Below are 20,837 nucleotides of genomic sequence, written 5' to 3' on the forward strand. Positions count from 1 at the left end.
GCTGAAATATTGCACGTGTACCGCTTTAGAAATAGCTACAATGCTTTTGCAAAAGTGGAGCACCATACTTGTTCAGAAGCCCCTGCACGTAACATAAAGCGCTCTTTACCGAATGGCGTGCGATCATTGGCCGCATTTCTTAACGAACCGTTTCATTTTCTAACTTCGTCATTGCATCGAACCTGCTTCACAGCTCGGACGCTGCCGCATCGCTATTATCGCTTGCATCACCACTCACTTCGGCGCATGATAACAAAAAAAAAAGAATGCGAAATGAAAGTCAGCGCATGTTAGCGTAGCAAATGGGCAGCGGCTGTTTATGGCTTCAAGGCCGCCGTCACTCGTTAATGCGGCTAACAGTGACATAACGAAATACGAAGCGAATAAGTCTTTAAACACGTGCAAAAGAACTGCTTGTGCCCTTAGGATGAAACGGCGACGAACCAGTAATGTCAGACGCTGGCAGAAGAACCCAACAACTATCCTCAGGCGTATTTTACAGAAAGAGCCCGTCGACGGGGCCTGACTACAAGGTATACGTAAACTGGTGGCGCAGCTTCCATAGAAGCCCACATGTCGAGCAAATGGCGCCTCATTGCACCCGTCGCCATCTACGTATCGGGGAGACAACTAACGGCAAGCAAAAAATAAAACAACGAAAAGTTACGTCACAACCAGAAATGGCAGTGACGTGAAGATCTTGCGCTGCTTGACGTTGATGTTTGAATTTCTTTAGCGTCCGGCATACCGACCGCTACGCCAGCAATTATTTTTTTTTTCTTTTGAGGCTGAGGCCAGCTTGCGACTCGCCTCAGCTGAAGCGCTAGCGTGTCATTAAACTATAGGAGTGGCGTATGTCTTAATGTGAACATAATTAGCCTGTTATTGACGCCAATTGCCCTAGTAGGTTCCTTAGGAAGGTGAGTGAACAGGATAGATATAAATGACAGTGCCACAGAGGTTTCAAAAGCAACTTCACTATATTCACCTAGATTAACGCAACCAATATAATTGACCAAACAGAACACGTTTCAATGCATCACAAGTACTATGGCCAGCACACAGTAGTAATGTATGGCAACATATGCGAAATCTTTTCACAGAATCATTCGCAATCATATCGTATTCATATCCAACAGTTATCAGACACCATTGTCCCACATTATCATTTAGAAGACATTCGACTTACTAATTTTATTGCCCATCGGACACTCAGAGCCTGTGTTGCGGAGAGTGAACGAGCATATAGCGCGACGCTTTTTCGCAGGGCGTTCCGCATTTATCGTCACGACGAGACAGCGCGTCGGATGCCGCAGCGTGAACTTGCACGATAACAAAAAACCTGCAGTCACACCTCTCGTCAAAGAATGCCGCGCGCTAGGTCAGGCAAAATTTGAAGTGAAGCGCATGACCCACTTTGAACAAACACGCAAGGAAGTAAACAAAACTCGGATGAAACCGCCGCGTTCAAGTGAGCAACGCCATTCGCGCACGACATAATAGCTGGCTTGCACAGTCTTGTCAAGCCTTGCACCAGAATCACTGGTTGGTAGGGGTCACCAAGAATGACCTAAGGTATTGTGAAATAGAAAAATTTAGCATTTGTTATTTTAGTGCGGCAAAAATGTTTGAAGCGCAATATTTACTCGTATGATCGACAGTATCCCGATTAAAAATTCTTGAATAATTTTTTAACATACAGGTTTTCTAGTTTCACTGTTTGCTTACTACTGGACTCTAGCGCCTTGCCCTCGTTTTTCCATTGGGTAAATTTCGCCCTACTTATAAGGTCGAGCATTCACAATTATCACCGACCATTATGCCTTACGCTGGCTCTCATCCATGAAGGATTCTACTGAGCGTCTCGGTCGGCGAGCTCTGCGACTCCAGCAGTACTCATACACAGTTGTGAATAAAAGCGGCCGACTGCACGAAGACGCTGACTGCTTGTCGGGCTATCCAGTAGACTCACCGGAGCATTCTGACAGCTGCGAATGTACCTGCGTGCTGTCACTAACTACATTTCACAACATGTGCAGTGAGCACAGACGTGACGCCTACTTGCGAGACCTTTTTGTCCGGATGACTTCTGAGACACCTTCCCCTTCTCTGCGTGTGTTTGTTCTGCAGGATGGCGTCTTGTACAGCTACAATATGCACCCTGACAGTCCTCAACTGCTTTTGGTTATTCCCACATAATGCATAAACTATCCTCGCACAGCTACAAGATGTTCCTACTGCAGGTCACCTCGGAGTCTCTATGTATGACTATGTTCGGCATCGCTTCTTTTGGCCCGGTACTTGCCGTTCCGTCTGCCGTAATGTCGCTTTCTGTGAACAATGCTAGCGCCACAAGAAACAAGCAGTGCTACCAGATGGCTGCCTTGAACCCCTTGATGTTCCATCGGAGTCATTGTTCAGGGTTGGTCTTCACATTTGTAACTCTTTCCCGCTATCTGCCTGCGGAAATAAGTGCATAGCAGCCGCTACCGACTGCACGACCCGGCACACGATCACTTGGGCTCTCCCGAACATCTGTGCAACCGACGTCGGCTACTTCCTCCTCAAAGACATTATGCTTAACCACGGAGCTCCTCGGCAGCTCCCCACAGACAGGGGCCGCAATTTCACATCAAAGGTTGTCCAGGACCTCTCGCACTCCTGCGCTACAAAGCGCAATTTGACAACGGCGTACCTCCTTAAGACCAGTGGCCTTACGGAGCATCTAATAGAACTATCGAAGACATGCTTTCTATTTATGCATCTGTCGACCATCATTACAAAGACGTCGCTCTACCCTTCGTGACGTTTGCCTATAATTCGTCCCGACATGACTCTATAGGTCTTTCTCCGTTTTATCTCTTGTACGAAAGAAACTCCACGCTGTCATTTGACACGCTCCTTCCCGCTGTTCTTGACAAGTCGTCAGAATGCACCCGTAACACCATCTTCGGAGCTGTAGAAGCACGCCAGATTGCCTGCCTGCGCCTTACCGCTTCGCAGGAAAAGCAACGACACTTCTATAATGCCCGCCCCCGCGATGCACACTTCAACCATGGTGAAATGGTTCTTCTTTGGACACCGTCACGGCGAGTTTGCCTTTGCGAGAAGTTGATTTCTCCTTACTGTGGCCCGTACCGTGTCTTGCGCCAAGTGACCGACGTCACATATGAAATCACGCCGCTCGATTCCACCATTTCTCGACCTTCCACGGATGTCATGCACGTGACCCGCATCAAGCGATAATACTCGGGATCTAGCGAGATCCGGGACGGCGCCTTCGCCGCCGGGGGTCATGTGACCAAGCACAGCGGCCAGGGAGAAGCTGCGGCAGTACAGGAGATGGCGACGGCTGATGTCGCGCGGACTGGCTGAATGCCAGTGAGTGCTTTGTAAATACCCTTTAAATATATTTTAAACCTCTCTTCTCCCCGTACCAACATGCATTCTCCCAGTCCTCCGCATACAATGTTCTTAAGGCATGCGCGCGGCTAATGCAATAATACGTGCAGCACAGTTGTCATAATCTTCCATTGTTTATGGTACCTCGTGTGTTCTACATTATGCATCTTACAATTTCGACTTTAAGTTCTCATGTGTCTGCTACTTTTCTCTGCGCTGTTATTGCTCACAGAATTCTAGCAATATTGTGATCACCGAAGCGGCATCCTCATGCAGGTGAGCAAACGACGCCAAGCATTGACATTTTATTAAGCGCTGTCCAACTTTATAACACTGCAAAACATATCTGAGGACGCAGCAGTTGAGCATGTCCCTTAACATCGCGGCTTCCCGATGTCGCTACAGCACAGCGCCCCATCGTCGCACAAGCCAAGCAATTGTCATACTGCGAAGTTACCCCTTGTTTCCATTCAAGCTGTACGCTGCATACGACAAGCTAACATGCATACGAATCCCGCGTTCAGTTTAGTACGCTGTAAAAGGCACCGGTCGCCAAGGGCAGAGACCCCAACTTCTGCAGTTGCCAGCACACGATGGTGGCCACGGGATAGAATCGGCGACGGAATGCGTGATGTGTATGTGGACACCATGCATCGATGCGCCTTTTGTGATGGGAAATTCGCAATTGTGGGAAATTGTTTATGCACTTGCGCGAATATAGGCCCGAAGTGATGGTGGAAAAAAAAACGATTTTGTCTTTCATCACTTTCTTTTTGTGTACGTGTCGTGATTTTCGGGCTCTTTTTTCCACTCTGAACTATAACTACAAAGAAAATTGAAACAACATCCAACACCTATTCTGCATTCACCTTTTGGCGAAAAATATAAATATTCTCCACTGATGACATAGATAATTTAAATGCAGACACGAAGACAGCATCTACAGAGTGCTCGCAAAGTAAAAATCATGCGTTAGGTTGTCCTGTTGAAAAGTGAGCCACACTGTACCTGCGTCATCATTTGGTACTCATTTACGCTTCCGCACATGTACGGCGACTGCCCTAAAAGTGCCTAATCACGTATTTCTACAAATACAATGTAGAACGATCAATTCGCGCTTGTTTTGAAGTTACACCTTTATATGATCAGTATTGTAAACAAGCGGGCCAGTCTCGTTACCCACACAGTCTTACTTCCATTGGCGTCCCGCGTTGTGTCATAGGAATAGAAAAAAAAGCAGGCACAAAAAAGACACCCCGCTCTTGTGTCCTGCATTGTGGGCCTTTCTCCGTCCTTATTCGTTGTGCTTAGCACATTGTAAGCATATTTCGCTTTCCAATTATCTGATACATCAACGTCGTGTTCTTTCATAGGTCATTCCTATGCTCACTTAATGCGTCAATTACTACATCTTCATTTACGGATACGCAGTATCTATTTCATTTGCTTGTGTTTGACTTGAAGTTCAGTTATTGTAAGCACACTTCTTGTATTTGATTATGTGCTTCATTAACGTTGTGTAATATGATGTCTGCCACAGCTATGTTGCCCCATATTGTAATAGTTACTATATTCTTAAACTACTATTAGGCGGTCCCCATGACCGTTTTTGTCACTCCGCGACTTCCTCCTATACTAATGATAAATTATGAAATAAATGCACCGATAACAACTTGCCCACTTATTGTTCTCGCCAATGATATTTTAAAATCGCGGGTTTTCGAGCGCGCGCCTTGACATCACGGCAGTTAGGTTCTTCATTGTTTTCAGTTCCGTCGCGCAGACAACCTGGCGTCTCGCGAAGGAATCCAGAGAGGGCGTGCCACGGGCAAGGCGTGCCCACAGAATCGAGCAATGGGCTGCTGCCCCATACGTTGATAGGCTTCAGATCAAATCTGTCCACTCAAGACATTATGTGGCAAATTCAGCAAGATATCCTACATCCGGGCCCTATAATAGCCACCCGTACAATTCTAGGGCTGGACGTGAGTAAAGCGTTCGAAAATGTGTCACATGCTTCAATACTCACAAATCTAGCCCAAATGAATGTCGGGAAGCGCACTTATAGCTATATTACAAGCTTTCTCAAGGATCGCTCTGCAGAAGTACATTTTGGGGACATTAAAAGCGGACAATTTCTATTAGGTACAAGGGGCACCCCTCAGGGTGCGGTCCTCTCCCCCTTCCTTTTCAATGTGACCATGCGAAACCTGCCTCCATTACTGGAAAGGATCCCGCCTATCAAACACTCCATCTATGCCGATGATATCACCATCTGGACAAATAGCGGTTCCGATGGAGAAATCACGGAAGCATTACAAGCGGGCGCGGATACCGTACAAAATTTTGTGCGACAGAATGGTCTAGCGTGCTCGCCGAGAAAATCGGAGCTTCTCGTCATCCGTGATAAATCAACCAAACATGCCACCGAAAGGGACGCCACCTCCCCTGTACGAGTCAGTATGGAAGACGGCCCAGTTCCGCCCGTACTGACTATAAGAGTCCTGGGCCTGCTAATTCAACATAACACCCATAATTCTGAGGCGATTGTCCGATTACGGACGACAGCCCGCCAAATATGTGGCCTAATCAGACGAGTAGCCACACGACGCCGCGGTATGAAGGAGGCTGATATCTGCCATTTGACGCAGGCTTTCCTGATCAGTCGCGTCGTGTATTCCTTCCCTTACTACCACCTACGCCTTTCTGACAAGGAAAAGGTTAACAGCGTAATTCGCACAGCTCATAAAGCTGCCCTTGGTCTCCCGAGGTATGCGAACACTGAACGATTACTTGAGCTAGGTATATACAATACCCTAAACGAACTCGTGGAGGCCCATAAAACAGCCCAACGTGAACGACTCTCCCGCACCGCAACTAGCAGGGTTATTCTAAGTAAACTCGGGCTGAATCCTGTTATGAATTCAGCAGGAAGAACAACATTACACTCGGTGCGGTCAAACGCCGTTTGGTTATAAAACCGGTACCCAAGAACATGCTCTCTGGGAGACACGACAAGAGGCGGTCTGCCAGAGCCAAGGCCCTTCAAGAAAGGTACCAAAGCAACCAGCACACCGCTTATGTCGATGCAGCAAAGCAAAATCACCAAACTTACGTAGTGAGCGTCGTGACCGGAGAGGGAAGTATCCTCAACGCCGCGACCATAAAAACAGCGTCCACCGTGGAAGCGGAAGAGACTGCCATTGCTTTCGCCATCATGAATCCCTCCGTGGAAACTATCATAAGCGACTCCAGAAGGGCAATATAGTCAACTTTTCGAGAGGCAGCATAGGCGTCTGTGCAGCGCGAGTCCTACGGGACTTTAATAATGAAAACACTGTTGAACTCGTATGGGTCCCTGCCCATTCGGGGAATCAAGGGAATGAGGAGGCGCACTGGGTAGCCCGAGGTCTAATCAAACGGGAGATGTGCCCCTCAGACTCAGATCCCATGGATGAGGCACCGACGACATACCACGAAATAACAAACTATTACAAGCAAAAAAAAGGCGAATCTACCCGCCTCCAAACGCAAACCTCACACGAGCGCAAGCCTCGATCCTGCGTCGAATCCAAACTAAATCGTTCCCCAGCCCACATTGGCTAGCCATAATTACCGACGGGCAATGGAAACCAATATGTCAAAAATGCACAAATAAAACATTGGCTACCGAAAATCACATTCTTTGGGGGTGCGAGAGCTTACCCCCTCCCAGGTCGCTCCTGCCAGCTCCCTCACAACAGACGTGGGAAGAGCTGCTCAGAACGCCGGATGAAAAAGTACAAAAAGCCCTCGTTGCCTGGGCCGAAAGGGTCGCTCCTCGTGAGGGGCCATTCTAGGACTCGGGCCTGCCAGATCATAACTGAGCAGAGTCTCAATAAAGTTGTTACCACCACCCCGCAGGTGCTCGTGCGAACCACGCGACCCAACTTCCGGCTCCGTTCCAGGGATTTCCTCCAGCACTGCATCTACACCTAGATGAGGCTCAGCTACGCGGTGGATGAAGCCGAAGGACCTGTCGTGACGGCAAAGCTCCAACAAAAGCGTAAGACCTTTAATTCGCTCTCTGCTTTATCACTCAGTGCGGTTTACGAAAAGCTTTCTCACACGCCGTGGTGGCTTAGTGGCTGTATCACGCTCTCCTTCTTAGCACGAGGTCGGGGATTCGATTCTCCCTCGAGGTACACCCGTACTATAATGCTAGCTGCATTACTATATACTATAATCTATAAGCCATTTCTGCTGTAGCCAGTCTTTAAGCATGCAGTCGACCCAAGTCCGCACTGCGGTCCAGGAATTAGGGTTCTGTTAAACAGTCATGTGAAGCTGCAAAGGCAACTACATAGCCTAGTACCTTTCGATTTGTTCGCGTTTGAATTTACGCTTTTAGTACCTAAGAACATAGCTATGGCTGACGCGAAGAACGTATCATGTTCCAGCAGGACATGGAGGAAGACAGAAATATAACGCTTGTGGTAATTTTTTTTTAACTTCACATACAGCAGCGAAATGGAGGCTTCGAGGCGTTCTCTGACACTTCAAACTGGCGAAGAGAAGGAGTAGACAAAGCTTTGACATTCTAGGACACACTGCACGATTTCAGTCGCATCCGCGTGCTTCCCGCACTTCATTTCGGTAACGCCAGTGGTGGTTTCATCGCAATGCCTCACTACCATAATATACAGTATCTAAGTAGAGAAGCTGCACATCATCACCTCACGAGTAGCCCGCCGGCTGCCATCAGTTTCAGTAGTGGCAAGTCATTTTTCAAAAAACAGTACACACGCTTTCTGTAAATATGAGATTAATATTAGGCTAGTTTTGTATTGTTACTTGGCGATGCTTAATCTTAAAATAGGCACAAACGAAGCCTTAGCAATGTGCTACGTGAACATCGAATGGAGTGCGAGCACGACAGGTGTTTGGCCGCAGGTCTGCAAGAAAGGACCACGGAGCGGCCGCCTACGAGAGTCTGCTGCGTGCCTGGTCAGCAGCTGTCCCAGCGTGCCCCGGTTGGTCAAGCAGCTCTTCTCCAACCTTCGCTGCGTGCGGAGCATCTTAAGCCATCACCAGGAGGACCTCGACAAGTCATGCACGGCCAGCGGAACCGACGGGTCCTTCCAGCTTGCGGAGCTGTCCCCATGCAACAACTTCCTGCGGGTTATTATGGAGCTACGCGAAACACGGCTGGCCCTGGCTTCCCTGCGGGGACGCGTGGTTGCTCTGGCTTCCAACAAGCAGCGCAGGTGCCCGTTCATTCTGGTTCATTGGCCGCTGATGGAGCACCGCTCCATCGAGTTCTTGGAGCTGCGCGAATCACGGATGTCACCAAAGCAGTTCCAGTTTACCGACAACCTTATCCACGCCAGGCTCCACTACCACCTGTTGGACTACCCGAGCAGGGACCTGATGGACGCACTCCGCTCCACAGCGACCACGCTCGACAAGCTGGAGATCGGGAGCGTGCACTTCTCGAGCGCGGGCGTGAGCATGCTGTGCTACCTGTTGGACACGTGCGACGCCATGCGCACGCTCGTCTACCTCGAGATCTGGATCGACGTGCCCGTGGCTGAGGCGATAATGCGCGGTGCTACGCGGCAGCGCCAGGTCCACGTCGCCTAGCTGTTCCGGGTGGTCCACTGCTGGCCGATCTGGTGTCCTGTACCGCAGTCATCGAGGAGCTCGTCTTCAGCGGCTGTGCGACAGGCACGTGCCGTCTCGTAGCGTTGCTCGTCCTCGTCGCCGATCGGTGCGCGACGCTCGACACAGTGGAGAACTGCAAATATACTGTAGAAGGATCGACATTTGGGCGAGTTGGTACTGGTTGAACATCTTGAAGGGGCAGCCAAAAAGACGATGACAGAAGGCAGGAACACACAGGACAGCGCTGAACTCACAACTAACTTTATTCGAAGGCATACATACACTTAAGTACACAACCCATAGCCACGTGCTCTCCCATCTATGGCGTCCTTATCAGTGCGCAGGCAAAAAACACGCAAAAGATTAGATTAAATGGTTTTGCGTGTTTTTTGCCTGCGCACTGATAATGACGCCATAGATGGGAGAGCACGTGGCTATGGGTTGTGTACTTAAGTGTATGCATGCCTTTGAATAAAGTTAGTTGTGAGTTCAGCGCTGTCCTGTGTGTTCCTGCCTTCTGTCATCGTCTTTTTGCGCTGCCCCTTCAATATGTTCAACTGCAAATATGAAGTGACCGAGGTGAACTTCGGAGTCTTCTCAATCGTGTTGAGCCAATGGGTCGGTGGCGAGGCGCAATTGGCTGTCTTTTCAGCTCAGCGCGAGGTTCGTGTAAATTTCAGTGTATATGTATATTAAAGCGCTCTCATTAGTTACTTTGGCCACTTTGGATGGTTGAATTCTGCCACACAATAAACACTGGGACATGCACAGTGACTCAAGCTGTCTACTATCTTCGGCCATTAGTTATGTGCTGGCTGAAGACTTGGTAAGCAGAGTACCTGTGCCACTGGGTATATACCCGAATGAGACTTGTACCTAACACATTGCAGGTTATTAATTACCTGCATTCAGTTGAATTTTTTACTCCGCAATGCTCACTCTACTTCAATTACTTTCTACAGTAACCAATTACATTCAACTAGTTATTACAAGGCAAATTTCTATTGTCGACGCATGTTTAAGCGCATAGAATTTTGCGGGAACTACATTAAAAGGCCCACAGTCGGGGGCACGCAGTAGCCTCCCGGGCATTCGTGTTCTAGACTGGCAGACCCACGCGATCAGTATTTGTTTCCTATCATGAAGCTGCGCACAAGATGTTCGCCGACAATTTGCACCGGTCTTTATATATGCTCGATAGCGATGACCACTTAGGACGATGATGCCAGGAAATTGCCTAGGGAAGCTTTTTCGACTCTTCTTTGGCCCATGGGGATCACCCCTTTTCTATCATCAGCAACAATGTAGTGCTCTGCTTCACAGAGGACTCTGATGCCAGTTTTGGAGCATGGAGTAACAACATCATGTGCGGAAGATATTCGTATGTTACAACATCGGTCTTTGTCTCAGCGCGTACGTAAGAGATCATTTATTAGAACGACAGAAAGCTGAGCTAGTTGGTAAGGATTCATTATGCAAAAAAGAGATGAGGGGTGCTTCGAAGCCGTTGCTAAACTTTCAGTCCAAGCACTCCAAAGTAGTAAAAAACGGAATTGCCATGTCGTGCGTTAAGTATTCTTTCATCATATTGTCACGTGGTGGTGACGTTAAGAACACAGTGACAATACTGCGAAAGGCAAAACTAGATTTTATTGGGCGAACCTGTGCCCACAAAACAGGCTACACTTATAGCACAACGAAAGCGGCGAACACAGTCGGCGATCGTCGAAAATCTGATCAGCGAGGCAAGCGCGTCGGCTTTTATACAGCAGTCGTCGAATGTTCCAGACTAATCACTCGGACCCGCGTGCCTTCCACAATGTTCTACACCATTCGCGTCACGCAATGAAATCAGATAACACAACGTTCGGCGACAACAGACAGCCGGGTAGAAGCATCGATAACTTTCCAGAAACGTCGGATACATGCAGGCGCGTCCGTCGCTGTGCGATTACAGTTGTTAAGCGGCGAAACGTGGTCGCCCGATAAAGATAAGTACACGTGTCATTACCCCCCTCTTAAAAAGCATCGCCCCGATGCTGCTAACAAACGAAAGTAACAAAGAAAAGCACTCGTAGCAAAGAAAACAACAAACTAAGGAAGTTCATCAGCGTCCGTAAAATGGTTTAAGGCGCACCACGTGGACCACTTCAGATCGTGCGCGGCGCCGCTGTGAGTGCGAAATGCCGTCTGGCACGACCTCATAGTCTAGTGCGCCAATACGTCGGATGACCTTGTAGGGTCCGAAATAGCGTCGCAGCAGCTTCTCACTGAGTCCTCGCCGGCGTATCGGGGTCCATACCCAAACACGGTCGCCGGGCTGGTACTCGACGAAGCGTCGTCGGAGGTTGTAGTGTCGGCTGTCGGTACGCTGCTGGGTCTTGATCCGTAGGCGGGCGAGCTGTCGGGCTTCTTCGGCGCGCTGGAGATAGGTAGCGACGTCAAGATTCTCCTCGTCAGTGACGTGCGGCAGCATGGCGTCGAGCGTCGTCGTCGGGTTCCTGCCGTAAACCAACTTGAATGGCGTGATCTGTGTTGTTTCTTGCACCGCCGTGTTGTAGGCGAAGGTGACATACGGCAGGACCGCGTCCCACGTCTTGTGCTCGACGTCGACGTACATCGCTAGCATGTCGGCGAGGGTCTTATTCAGCCGCTCCGTAAGACCATTCGTCTGCGGATGGTAGGCCGTTGTCCTCCTGTGCCTTGTCTGACTGTAGTTCAGAATGGCTTGAGTGAGCTCCGCTGTAAAGGCCGTTCCTCTGTCGGTGATGAGGACTTCTGGAGCACCATGTCGCAACAGGATGTTCTCGACGAAAAATTTAGCCACTTCGGCTGCGCTGCCTTTCGGTAGAGCTTTAGTTTCAGCGAAGCGGGTGAGATAGTCCGTCGCCACGACAATCCACCTATTTCCGGAAGCTGATGTCGGAAACGGTCCCAACAAGTCCATCCCGATCTGCTGAAAAGGTCGGTAAGGAGGCTGGATCGGCTGTAGTAATCCCGCTGGTCTTGTCGGTGGTGTCTTGCGTCGCTGACAGTCGCGGCATGTCTTGACGTAACGGGCGACATCGGTGGTTAGGCGCGGCCAGTAATACCTTTCTTGCATCCTCGATAGCGTCCGGGAGAAACAGAGGTGCCCAGCGGTCGGATCGTCATGTAGGGCGTGCAGTACTTCTGGACGTAGCGCCGACGGAACAACAAGAAGGTGGTTGGCGCGGACTGGTGAGAAGTTCTTCTTCACGAGTAGGTTGTTTTGAAGCGTGAACGAAGATAATCCACGCTTAAATGCCCTTGGGACAACGTCGGTGTGCCCTTCCAAATACTCGATTAGGGCTTTTAGCTCCGAGTCTCCTCGTTGCTGTTCGGCGAAGTCTTCCGCGCTTATTATTCCAAGGAAGGCGTCGTCATCCTCGTCATCTTGCGGCGGCGGGTCAATGGGGGCGCGGGATAGGCAATCGGCATCTGAGTGTTTTCGTCCGGACTTGTAGGTTACAGTGATGTCGTATTCTTGTAGCCTGAGGCTCCACCGTGCCAGCCGTCCTGAGGGGTCTTTTAGGTTAGCTAGCCAACACAACGCGTGATGATCGCTGACCACCTTGAATGGCCTGCCATATAGGTAAGGGCGAAATTTCGCTGTGGCCCAAACGATGGCGAGGCATTCCTTTTCGGTTGTAGAATAATTGCCTTCTGCTTTTGACGATGATCGGCTAGCGTAAGCTATCACGTGTTCATGTCCATCTTTTCTCTGGACTAGGACGGCACCGAGGCCTAGGCTACTGCCGTCAGTGTGTATTTCGGTATCGGCGTGCTCGTCGAAGTGCGCAAGTACGGGCGGCGACTGCATGCGTCGTTTGAGTTCTTGAAATGCGTCGCCCTGTGGCGTTTCCCACTTGAACTCGACGTCACATTTAGTTAGCTGTGTCAGCGGCTCAGCGATGCGTGAAAAGTTCTTGACAAATCGCCTGTAGTAGGCACACATGCCAAGAAATCTACGCACTGCCTTCTTGTCGGTGGGCGGCGGGAACTTTGCAATGGCAGCTGTTTTCTGCGGGTCGGGGCGTACTCCGGATTTGCTGATGACGTGGCCTAGGAATAGAAGCTCATCGTAAGCGAAGCGGCACTTTTCTGGCTTCAGAGTGAGCCCTGATGACTTGATGGCCTCTAGTACTGTGGCAAGCCGCCTAAGGTGATCGTCAAAATTTTCGGCGAATACAACGACGTCATCCAAGTAAACGAGACAGGTCTGCCACTTCAATCCTGCTAAAACCGTGTCCATCACGCGCTGGAACGTTGCAGGCGCCGAGCACAGTCCAAATGGCATAACCTTGAACTCGTAGAGGCCGTCTGGAGTGATCAAGGCGGTCTTTTCACGATCTCTTTCGTCGACTTCTATTTGCCAATAGCCAGACTTGAGGTCCATCGAGGAGAAGTATTTAGCGTTGCAGAGCCGATCCAATGCGTCGTCTATCCGTGGGAGAGGGTATACGTCCTTCTTCGTGATCTTGTTCAGACGACGATAATCGACGCAGAAACGAAGGGTTCCGTCCTTTTTCTTCACCAGCACAACAGGAGATGCCCACGGGCTTTTCGACGGCTGGATGATGTCGTCGCGCAGCATTTCGTCGACTTGTTCTCTTATAGCTTCACGTTCTCGCGGCGAAACTCGGTAAGGGCTCTGGCGAAGTGGTCGAGCGTACTCCTCGGTGATTATGCGATGCTTGGCGACTGGTGTTTGTCGAATCCTCGATGACGTCGAAAAGCAGCCTTTGTATCGCCGGAGCAGACTTCTGAGCTGCTGTTGCTTAATCACGGGGAGACTTGGATTAATGTCGTAGTCTGGTTCGGCAACCATGGTCGTCGGGGTAGATGCGGCGGAATCCGAGAGGACAAACGCATTGCTGTTTTCCAGAATTTCCTCGATGTATGCGATCGTCGTGCCCTTGTTGATGTGCTTGTACTCCTGGCTGAAGTTTGTCAGCAACACTTTCGTGTTTCCTCCGTGCAGTCGAGCGATCCCTCTTGCGACGCAAATTTCACGGTCTAGCAGTAGACGTTGGTCGCCTTCGATGACACCTTCTAAGTCAGCGGGTGTTTCGGTGCCGACCGAAATAACAATGCTGGAGCGAGGCGGGATGCTCACCTGATCTTCGAGCACACTCAAGGCGTGGTGACTACGAGGGTTCTCCGACGGTATCGCTTTATCTTCCGACAGCGTTACTGACTTCGACTTCAGGTTGATGATTGCGCCGTGTTGGTCCAGGAAGTCCATACCGAGAATGACGTCTCGTGAACACTGTTGGAGGATAACGAAGGTGGCAGGGTGAGTCCGGTCATGAATGGTTATTCTTGCCGTGCACATTCCAGTCGGCGTTATGAGGTGTCCTCCGGCGGTACGAATTTGAGGGCCTTCCCACGTAGTCTTAACTTTCTTCAACTGGGCGGCGATGTGTCCACTCATGACGGAGTAATCAGCCCCTGTGTCGACTAAGGCGGTGACTGCGTGGCCGTCGAGAAGCACGTCGAGGTCGGTGGCTCTTTGTCTTGCATTACAGTTCGGTCTTGGCGTCGGATCACGACTGCGTCGCGTTGACTTGTGGCTGGTATGTGACGTCGTCAGGTCGTCTTTCGTCGTCGCATTCTTTCCTTCCAGACTTCGTCGGGACGGCGGCGTGTCGTTATGTCGTCGAGTTAGTTTCTTCGGCGTCTTCGTCGGCGGCGGAGGATCTTCGAGAGTTCGACGGACAGCAACCGCACCTCCATCGGTTGCTGCTTTTAGTTTTCCGGATATGGGCTCGCTGACCGGCCCCGAGCTGGGCCAGTGTATGGTCGGCGCTGCGGCGACAGGTAGCGGCCTGGTGATGGTGAACGCGACGGTCGTCGAGAACTCCACTGAGTAGCCGCGAGGTAGTCAGCGATAACGCGAGGGCGTTCATCTTGCTGCGGGCGCGGAGCGTTGACGGCGAAACCTCGCAGTCCCATTTCCCGGTATGGACATCGTCGGTAGACGTGACCCGCTTCCCCGCAGTGGTAGCAGAGCGGGCGGTGGTCAGGAGCGCGCCAAACGTCGGTCTTCCTCGGGTAGCTCCGCTGGGCGACGGGTGGGCGCCTGTCGGCGGCGGCGGCGCTGGTCGACGGAATTGCGGCGTTACAGGGCCCTGGCGCGGTCGCTGAGGAGGGCCTTGACGGCGTACGACGGCGGCGTAGGTCATCGCTTCGGGTTGGGGTTGCGGTAATTGAGGTTGCACCTCCGGAACTCCAAGCGACCGCTGAACCTCATCTTTGACGATGTCAGCGATCGAGGCCACTTGAGGCTGCGACGACGGGAAGATCTTCTGAAGCTCCTCCCGTACGACTGCCCTGATAGCCTCGCGCAGGTCTTCGGAGGCCAGTGATTGAACTCCGGCATAGTTTGTAGCGTTGGTGCGGCGGTCGAATTGCCGGTTTCGCATCTCGAGTGTCTTCTCGATGCTAGTGGCCTCGCGAAGAAACTCGTCGACAGTCGTCGGTGGGTTTCGTACCATACCGGCGAAAAGTTCCTCCTTAACACCACGCATTAGTAGCCGGACTTTCTTTTCCTCGGACATTTCCGGGTCGGCGTGGCGGAATAGGCGGCTCATTTCTTCTGTAAAAATCGCGGTGGTCTCGTTGGGCAGCTGCACTCGGGTTTCCAGTAGTGCTTGGGCTCGTTCTCGGCGTACGACGCTTGTGAATGTCTGCAGGAAGCCACTTCGGAAAAGGTCCCAGGTCGTTAACGTGGCTTCTCTGTTCTCGAACCACGTCCTGGCAGCGTCTTCCAATGCGAAGAAGACATGTCGCAGTTTGTCGTCGCTGTTCCAGCTGTTAAATGCAGCGACCCTCTCGTACGTCTCGAGCCAGGTTTCCGGGTCCTCGAATGTTGAACCGCGGAACGTGGGGGGCTCCCTGGGCTGCTGCAGCACGACGGGGGATGCTGGGGCTGCCATTGGGGAGGACTTGGTGGCAATCTTCCTGCACGTCTCAGGTAGGAGTCCGTGCTCTGGGGGCAGTCCTTGCAGCCGGCGGCTAGCTCGCTGGTCTTGGGCGACGTTGGTTTTGTCCTCGGGCTTCGGGCTTGGATCGCGGCTTTGCGGGGGCGTTCGGTACATGAACGCACAAGCACCTCCACCAGATGTCACGTGGTCGTGACGTTGAATAACACAGCAGCAGTACTGTGAACGACAAAACTAACTTTTATTGGGCGAACCTGTGCCCACAAAACAGGCTACACTTATAGCACAACGATAGCGGCGAACACGCTCGGCGATCGTCGAAAATCTGCCCAGCGGGTCAAGCGCGTCGGCTTTTATACAGCAGTCGTCGAATGTTCCAGACTAATCGCTGGGACCCGCGCGTATTCCACAATGTTCTACGCCATTCGCGCCAGGCGATGAAATCAGATAACATAAGGTTCGGCGACAACAGACAGCCGGGTAGGATCATCGATAACTTTCCAGAAACGTCGGATACATGCAGGCGCGTCCGTCGCTGTGCGATTACAGTTGTTAAGCGGCGAAACGTGGTCGCCCGATAAAGATAAGTACACGTGTCAATATGATGGTAATGTTGCTTTCACTGCTCCCAATAAGCTAGGTAAGATATGCGCTGCCGTACAGAGGAAAAAGGAGCAGGTAAAAGGCAAAAAAAGAACAGATATTTGTCTAGTGAAGCACAATAAGAACAACAGTTTTACTGACTGTCGTATGGGTGTGGTTTATAAAATTCCCCTTAGCTGTGGCCAGTTCTACGTAAGGCAAACGGGACGGTGTATCAATCAGAGGCTAATGGAACATAAAAGGTCGTTAACCGGTGGATCGCCTTCTAATCTTTTCCTACATTGCCAAGATTGTAACTGCACGCCAGAATTAGATGAATGCGCGATATTGTACAGGCATAAGAATGAAGATATGCGTCTTATGGTACAGGCATGGCGTATCTATAATGGTGGAAGTGCGTGCGTGAGTCCGCCTTCGATTACTTTATATAAGGAAGAGATTAACGGCCTTAACAGTTATCTCTCACGTAGACCGGCACATGTACCCGACTGGCACGTGGTGATACCATTCCTGTCGCTTCAGTGCTTGCTTCAGTTGATAGCCAGCGTTCGTGTTGTCCACTTCTCTACTCTTGTGTCATGTTTGCACTCCTCCACGTCGAGCAGGATCCCTTCATGGATAACCATTGTCACAAACTTGCAGCCAGAATACTAAGGATAGTCGGGGTAAATGCGGAGTTTCAATCGGGGTGCAGTGTTTACAGCATGATACACTCTAGCGTATCATTAGGCATGGCAGCTGGCAGTAAGATTGCCGCTGCTGATGTGATCCAAGGTTTCGTGATTTACGAATGGCAAGGAGATGTGCAGCAGGCTACATGATAAACCTATCATGGCTTCGGCCACAATTGTTTCTAACTCTTCCGCAACTCTCCGCCATGAAGGAAGTGCGGTTTTCACACCGACAGGGCGGATAACCAAATAAATGCGATCGCAGACGGTAGACACAAAGCCATATTAGTACCTGCACCTACTTGGAACACTGGAGGCTATACTGGCTTTATTGAATTATTGCCGAAGGCTATTGCGAACATTTCACATCAATTAAACATACGATTTGCTTCCTCTATTATTCTCAAAATATTTATTTTTCCAATACGCATAAAAAGAAATTCGGCGAGTAGTTAGTGCAGTGTTCGCATTGCGCTACCTGGGGTGTTGATTCCACAATCTGGAATTCTGACATATTGTCCTCTTCATCCACGCTTGCGTTTTGAGCCAATCAATCTAGGTGTATTGACCCTGTAAGCAAATGTGACGTAAGAAGGAGGCGAATTCCAGAATATGGCGCAACCTGACTGTATGACAGCACCGCATGGTACACTGAAGGATGACGGAGATATGAAAAATCCGCGCGAAAGAATAATTCAACCTAAGTACCTTATGGAAGGTTTCTCCAGAATTCATGGGAGTAATACTTGGCTTACCTGTTCACGACAGCGTTGTCTCGCGGCTATATCATAGTTACTTTGAACAGCGCAATAAAAAAAGTTTTTCAGTTATCTTTTAACGCATTTCCGAATACACTCCTATAACTACGAACATCTAAGTGACCTATTCACTGTTCACCTCTTGTCACTTCATTGCCTCAATGACTCATTGGGAGGACAGCTACTCATCTTTAGCAGCCTATCGTATGTCCAATGCTGGACGAAGCCTTCATCCATTGATTTCCAATTGCTCTGCTTCTGCATTAGCCGCACCCACCTTTACCAGCAAATTTGCTCATCTCGTCACCCCTCCTAGTCATTTACAGCCATTTACGGTATTTTCTTTCCCACGAAACATGCGGTCTTGCTGTGACTAATGCACCCCCGGATAACGACAACTTACGTGACTCGCCACTTCTTCTTTTTAATCTCATCAGCGGATGTATCATGGACTCGTGTTTTATCCTCTAATCCGCAACGATGTCTTCGTGTCGAATGACCTCAAGCCTATCAGTTTTAGTGCCACCACTTCTTTCGCGATATTTACCGCCTTTTCGAAATCATTCGATATCCTGCAACTCGGGCATCTTTGATGACCGCATACAGACGGTGCAGCACTGAATTGGGACTATAAATATTCCGTGCTAGTTGTCCGGAGTTACCAGTTCTGCGATCCTAAATATATATATATATATATATATATATATGTATTGTTACGGGGATGTTGGGAGTATAGAGTATAGAAAGAGTATATATATATATATATATATATATATATATATATATATATATATATATATATATATATATATATACTGTTACGGGGATGTTGGGAGTATAGAAAGACTGCATTTACAATGTACATACAAGATCAGTCAGAGTAGTTTAAATGACTGACCACCGACAACACGCCGCAGCCAGCGTCTCGCCATCTTCTTCTTCCTCTCTTTTTTCATCCTTCCGTAACAGGACCCCGGGTGGTGAAGCGCCGTCTCGGCGCATGGTAGGCGAAGAATTGCGAGCGAAGTGTGGCTTCAGCCGCAAAATGTGCACGACGTCAACAGGCGTCGGACTTGAGGATGTATTAAACTCTGGCAGCGAAATCTCGTAATTTACGTCGTTAACTTGACGTAGGACTTCATAAGGCACTGTGCAGCGAGAGAGAAGCTTCTGGGAGAGGCCAAACCGACGACATGGTGACCAAAGGAGCACCCTAGCACCTGGCGCGCACTTAACATCGCGGTGGCACCGGTCGTAACGCTCTTTTTGCGTACGCTGCGAGGCTAATAAACGAGATCGGGCGACTTGACGTGCCCTGTGGGCGCGATCGATGACTTCACGAGTGTACTCAATTGCAACACGTGCACAGAAGGGAGGATGATGTCAAACGGCAATGTGGGGTCGCGACCATACAAAAGATAAAGGGGTGAATATCCTGCGGTGTCATGTCGGGACGAGTTATGCGCGAACGTTACGCAGGCCAGCGTGGCGTCCCAGTCGCGGTGATCGTTGGAGACGTGCATCGACAGCATCTCTGTGTTTGTTCGGTTGAGACGTTCCGTAAGACCGTTGTCAGAGTTGTCGGACGATCTCGCCGCTGCCAGCAGTTGTAAGGGTTGTAGGTCGTACGGAGGAACTTGGGGGGACAGGACTTGGCGAGCAGGATTTATGTATATAAATATTAACATTTGAACAGGCGATACATTCGACAGTCTCGCGTGACTCCCAAATGGTGCACGCAAGACGAAGCATACAGCGTGCCAGCACGAAGCTCGAAACACACCGCTTCTCTAGCAGGAGCACACAGCTTACGAGCACGATCACAGAGCACGATGGCGAGCACCCCCTAGCAGCCGACAAACAGCTGCTTATAAACACTCCGTGCTCCCTAGATCCCTAGGCGAGGGAAACGTTCGACCAGTCATTGTAACCGAGCCGCCTTTGAGCGGGAGGGCTCACACATACACGTACGCACAGCTTTCACTGCCCCCACCGAGGCCAGATGGGCTTTCCAGAACTGGGGGCTTACTTCTTGACCAAAGGAGGCGCCTCTTGTTCCCCAAGCTGACCCCCGCCGCGTTGCCCCCGGTTCTCCATTGTCTTGCGTCTGGAAAGGCGCATGGGGAGGTGCCGCCAATTACCTTCCCTCGAGAACTCCCCCGCTCACGGGAAACCAGGTCGGCTGTGGTGGGTTCAGTAACAAAGCCTGGTTCGTCGATCGCGTCTCGGCATTCCGGCGATGAAGGGTCGTTGACTCGGCGTATTGTCCTTCGCTCACGGTAGATTTAGTGGCGCCGTTTGGCTAGAGGATGACGGTGGCTTTCCAGGAAATGTCGACGCCGCTGTCGCACCTGGCTGGCAAACTTTGCATATTGGTATCTCGGCAGGTCATGCCTAACAGCTCCTCCATGGCCCGGAAAAACTCGACTGGCCAGCGCTGACAACCGCTGGGCAGGAAGAGAACGGCTGGCGAGCAAGAAGATGACTTTGCTCTTTGCAATCCCTGCGCACTTGGAATGCCTTAAACCATCTTACAACAACCGGTAGAGAAGAGTAGATCCCGGCAACAGAATAGCACTCAGCGTGCAAACGCCCGGAATCAGCTGTTAACCCACCAGGCTTCCTATCAAAATTTCAATGCAAGCCACTCAACTGGGAACCCCAAATTTTGCCCCAAAATTTCGTGCCGCCAAAGCGAGCATTCACGTTCCCCTTTAGTTCGACCAAACCCGACCGTCGCGCTGCACAAGAGCAAAGGTTTACGCAGAATCAAACTGAAGGTTCTCAACCACCAA

The sequence above is a fragment of the Dermacentor andersoni genome, chromosome 1 (genome assembly GCF_023375885.2).
Source record: "Dermacentor andersoni chromosome 1, qqDerAnde1_hic_scaffold, whole genome shotgun sequence".
In the NCBI taxonomy this organism is placed as follows: Eukaryota; Metazoa; Arthropoda; class Arachnida; order Ixodida; family Ixodidae; genus Dermacentor; species Dermacentor andersoni.